The sequence below is a fragment of the Opisthorchis viverrini genome, assembly GCF_000715545.1.
Source record: "Opisthorchis viverrini unplaced genomic scaffold opera_v5_121, whole genome shotgun sequence".
NCBI classification, from domain to species: domain Eukaryota; kingdom Metazoa; phylum Platyhelminthes; class Trematoda; order Opisthorchiida; family Opisthorchiidae; genus Opisthorchis; species Opisthorchis viverrini.
The window spans coordinates 849,104-854,403 of NW_008751776.1; positions in this window are offsets into that span (position 1 = coordinate 849,104).

Here is a 5,300-nt window from a genome sequence, read left to right on the forward strand (position 1 = left end):
TGTCAGACGTCTTCATTTCCATCCCCAAATCGGTTGTCTGCCCTTTTAACCGATGAGAAGTGTCCGGATCAATGGTTATCAACTGTGAATGGGTTACTTTCCCGCAGGCGAGTTTCAACAGCGAAAGAGGGGAGGAGAGAATTTTTAAATTACTCAACATTCGTGCTTGTTTGTGTTGATAAAGAGCAATTTAACACACGTAAAATGGCAAATTGTCGCAAAACCGGCTGATAGTTTTTGCACTGTGCCCCCATCTATCATCGTTTAACTTTTGAAAGGGCAAATTGTGCAAAACCGGCTGATAGTTTATGCACTGTGCCCCCATCTATCATCGTTTAACTTTTGAAAGTAGTATTCTGACTGTCTGTGGTGCTCTCGTTTGATCCAGCGCATTCATTTTTCCAGTTATTTTTTATCGTTTGCGAGTATTTACTACTTATTTATTTAGTTGCACTATCCCATTGTTAATCTCCACGAGAACGGCTTTGGAAAAGGTCAAATGTACACATTGTTGGTCATATGGACGCTACAGAAGGTCGACGAATTTGGCACAGTCCTCTCAAAGCCGTCAAGGTCTGCGACGTTCTACCTGCCACCTTGCTTCTCTTTTCTTCCCACCGTATTCTAATCAAACACACTCAAATGTCACTTGGTTTCTGGGGCTTACAAAGTGGAGAAAAGCCTCTTGCGCCTCGAGCCAGATATCACATGTCTTAGGTCGGTTACCGATTACGGCGAAGAATCTAAGTGGAGTGGAGATGACGGACACTGGGGAGTTCCAATTTACTTACCCTTTGTCCCCAATGGCGGCCTCACCGTCAACTGACAATTCGTTCAAAAGTTTCGTCTGAAGTCTGTTTTCTTTGCAGAATGAATTTGTGGAACACCAGCAAGATTCTGTTGGTAATCTAAGTTATTCCTTTTTACTGATTTTGAGTTTGCCTCGGAATGAGGTTTTGGATTTAACGGAATGGGCTACATGGTGTTAGGGAGCGAGATGGCCCAAGTGGTTAGAGCGCGAATTTACTGACCGGAAGGTCCGTGGACCGAACCCGACCTCTGGCTCTCGAATTCCCCTGTCTAGGCTTGGGCAACCTGGCAGTATCTCAGCCCTCGTGCTTCCTTCGGGTGGCATGGCATCGGAAGGGTGCTACAGCTGAACGATACATACGTGGTGTTAGGCCACAGAACATCTTCTGTTCTGTTCACCCAGGAAACAGCCTCTACTTCTGCCAGCAGTCAGGCATTGTGAGGACCTTCAACAGCATTTCAAAGGCCTCGGATCCGAATCGCGGGATGGAGGGGATGGCGGGTGCTATGGACTGCCAATGAACTCTACTAAGAAGAAGGATTCCAGTTCAACGTTTTTCCTTCTGATGTGGGTAGATCAAGGTTCAATCAGTCCAGTACAAAAGGAGAGGAGTTAAAGCCATGACAACCTCGTTCCTGTCGGAGGGGCGCTTATGACAAGCAGCAGAAAATGATCCCCGAAGCTGTGTACAAGATATTCTTTCCGTGATTGATAAATTTTCAGTCCAGGTTTCCAATCACCATGTGAAGCCAGGTCAAGCCAGTGGTTTGATCAGCTGCCGGACCATTCACGGAATTCAAGCAGGACTTGTAATCGAAATATCAGATAGGTCTGCTTCATCTAGTTGCTTGAAAAGATGTTAATGAGAGACTGAATCGAAATTCGCCTGAATTCTTCAACTGAATGCGTTGCACAAATGCCATCCCATGTTTCAGGTGGAACGATATTCATCACTTAAAATTTCCAGAAATACCACTCACAACGTCAGTTTTGCCCTTCTCGGGGCACATCAGGGTGGTCTAGTCCCAGAAGTGAGTGTGTGTGTGTGTGTGTGTTGAATTTCCGCTGAGTCTTGACTGAAATCGCAGGTGAGCGATTACGGTGACAAGTGCGCAAATTAGTGGAATACACTCATTTGCGACAGACTCCCCCGGAGCCTAGCTGAATCTCTCGTTTATGATGTTTCTAAGCAGCTGAAGTGCTGCACCAAGACGCCTTATGCTTCACTATACGATATTCGCTGTACGATATTCGAGATATCGCGATACATGCATAGACGTAATACACTACTCATAAGTTTACTGGAAATTCCATAACAGACCACGCCCTTGTTAAGGCTCATCCGTTAGGAGCAGTCCCCAAATTTCCGTGAAAATTATGTTCCACTTGAATCCTAATTGTCCGAAATTAGCGGAATACACTCACTTGCAAGCAACGTTGGTTTTGCCGGTGACTCACTTGGAGCTTAGTTGAATCTCTGTGCCTACCTGGTGAGCCCCAAGAAGGACGAAACCGGTCGTGGTATGTCGAGAAGTTTTCAGGAACCTTATGAGTAGTGTATTGCGTCTGTACAAATTAGTTAGCTTGATGGAAATATGGGGACGAGACCTACCTGAACAGTCCCACGAAGGTCGAAACCGTTACGGTGTTTTCCAGAGTTTCCACAGACCTTTTCAAATTTACCCACACAGGGAAGATGGCACCTTTCATTATCGAAGGCCAAAAATTGTTCGAACGGTTCGCTGTACTCTGAAAGATTTGGCTATCATGTTGTGACAACTGGTCTGGCTTTTTTTGTGAAAATTAATTACTCCACAGTTTAGAGACCCTCCCGATGGGACCGGTGTGTTGAATATGTCCGAATTTTGGCCGTGCTCACACATGGAGGCATTCAGATAGCCGACATTCTGTCTGTGTAAGTCCGTTTCTTGAAGTCTCGTAAAGAAAAAAAAAAAAACTACCGGGACCGCAATATTTTGGTTAGTTGCAGGAAGCCAGCTGCCTGTCGGATAAAAGAATAACACAAAGGAACCTTGGTAGATAGTCAGTGAATAAACCTGAAAACAGAATGTCAGAGAAAAGTGGCTTCAGATATAGGAACTACTGCAATTTATCGGTTACACAACTGGGGTAGCAATCATCAACAGAAATATTTCGACCCCCAGTCAGCACAGGTTGGGGAATGCGCTCTCAGCAAGAACGCGAGAAGTTCGAGTTCAACACTGGGTTTTCTGTTGCTACTGTCTAAGTTAGCAGAGTCTCCATCCTCTCGCTCTTTAGCATAGTCGTATGCATAACAAGGACACGTGACTCGGAGCCCACGATGCCATCATTCAGATATTCGACTCTGTTATCAGTAACAGACGGGTTGAAGAACACTGCGCACTCTGGTAAGTTAGCGCATTTGCTATTTACTTCACCCGACCTTGAGACTAGCCTTTGCAAACTCGTTCCGAATTCGGAAACTTTTTAGCCTTCAAAATCTGTTCTCTCTCTTTTCATGGGAAATTTCAGGCATAAATTGATAGATCTCCGCAGTTTTGGAAAATCAATGCTCACTGTCAGTGACTGTTTGCTTTTCCTGTACAAAATATGACAAGGAAAAAGTACTGTTTCTGGTTGAGCCGTTGGTGCACCCTGGAATTCTCATCATTGTTGTAACACAGATAGACTTGATGTGAACAGTTATAGCAATGAGTGACCAGTACGAGTATTTCAAAAGCTATCTTAGTGTCTTTAACCAGTTCAAAATCACATGATCACCGATAAATTTCGCATTCAAAAGCAACCAGTCACGGCCAAAGCTGGATTGATTATCCAGTTCCTAATACTAAGATCACCTGACTTCTCAGCTTTCTGTATGCATTGTACATGTACTTTTTAAGAGAAAATGATCATACTATTCTCTCACAACCTCTTTTAGTACCCTTCCATGGCTAATTCACCCACCCATACTCTCAGACACTGGCATGGACAAAAGAAAGATATTGTGGTATACACTCAGTTGCAAACTAATTTGATGTGCGAGAGATCCACCTGGAACCCTGCTACATCTCTCGTTTGTGTTGTTTCCAGGCTAATTTGGTGCAATTTGGTTTCAACACAAGTTGACGGAAACTTGGGGACTGGGCCTTCCCGATGAGCCTCAAGAAGGACGAAACCGGCAGTGGGCTGTCGACGAATTTTCAGCAACCTTATGAGTAATACATTACAAATATACCTGCATCGTGATATCTCTAACATCGTAGCAATTGAAACGTGAGGCAGCCTGGCGCAGCACATTTAGTTGCCTGGAAACATCTCAAACGAGAGATTCAGCTGGGTTCCAGGTGAGTCTCTCGCAAAACTAAATTAGTTTGCATATGAGTTTAATTTGCTAGTTCCGTGCAGTTTGGTTTCAGGAAGGTTGATGGGAAATCGGGGACTGCGCCTACCTGATGAGCCTCAAGAAGGGCGGAACTGGTCGTGGGCTGCCGAAGAATTTTCAGCGACCTTATGAGTAGTGCATTACGAAGATATTTTGGTACTTTTATACTGGTGAATGCGTTTGATCATCAGCGGAGGAAGGCATCCTTTAATCGGGCAGAATTACTTCCAGCTGACGGGCCGGTAACCACCTTCTGTGTTTGAAGTAAGAGCAGAATGTCATGTAATTAGTCTATGCAATATTGAGAAGCCTATTTCGGTATTGAAAAAAGACGATTGAAGCCAACTTCTGATGAACAGTTTTAGTTCGGTTGAAACGACTGAACGATACTTTGCTGTATCTGTAATTTTCAGTGTTTGGACTTAAGTCTTCAGTGAGCAGTTTGTAACGATGCTCACAGCATGAGTTGTGGTGACGTTGTCTGTTGGTGGAAGGGGCACATTCAAACCGTTTCCTTTGAATGCGAACCATCCAGTAGTGTTGGTTGGATGATGGTGAATAGCTCAGCGAGTGAACCTTCCATCTGAGCAATCGGAAACTCACTCGAGGAGCCAGTCAAGACATAACCGCGTCATGTGACTTCCATGACTGAAGGGTGGGTGGCGCTGTGTTTTATCTAAGAGCGATTCAATCATACTGCTGACCGGCACTCATGGTCAATCAAATATGTGCTCAAATTACTGGCCAGGCGATTACGAGTTGGAAGTTTTTTTAAGTTTCATGAGAAGCACACCGCTGATTATTCCCAATCAGGATGAAACAGTTCTCCCCGGTTTTTTGGACAGGATGGGAGCCAGACTGGCAAGTTCCAAATCCGTTCACAATTTATTTTGAATAGTGATAATGTCGATGAAAGTCCGAAGTCTCTCTGGTAACACAATATACACGGAAGGAATTAAGTGTAGTCCTGGTGTAACGGTGATACTGGTGATGGGGTGGCACGCCAGTAGTATGTGCCGTTCGTGGAATTTCGCTCTGCGTCTTTTGAAAAGGGGAGATCTGTTGCGGAATTCATGGAGTCACTTTGTAACATTTGCTTGGATTTGAGCGAGGAATGATGGG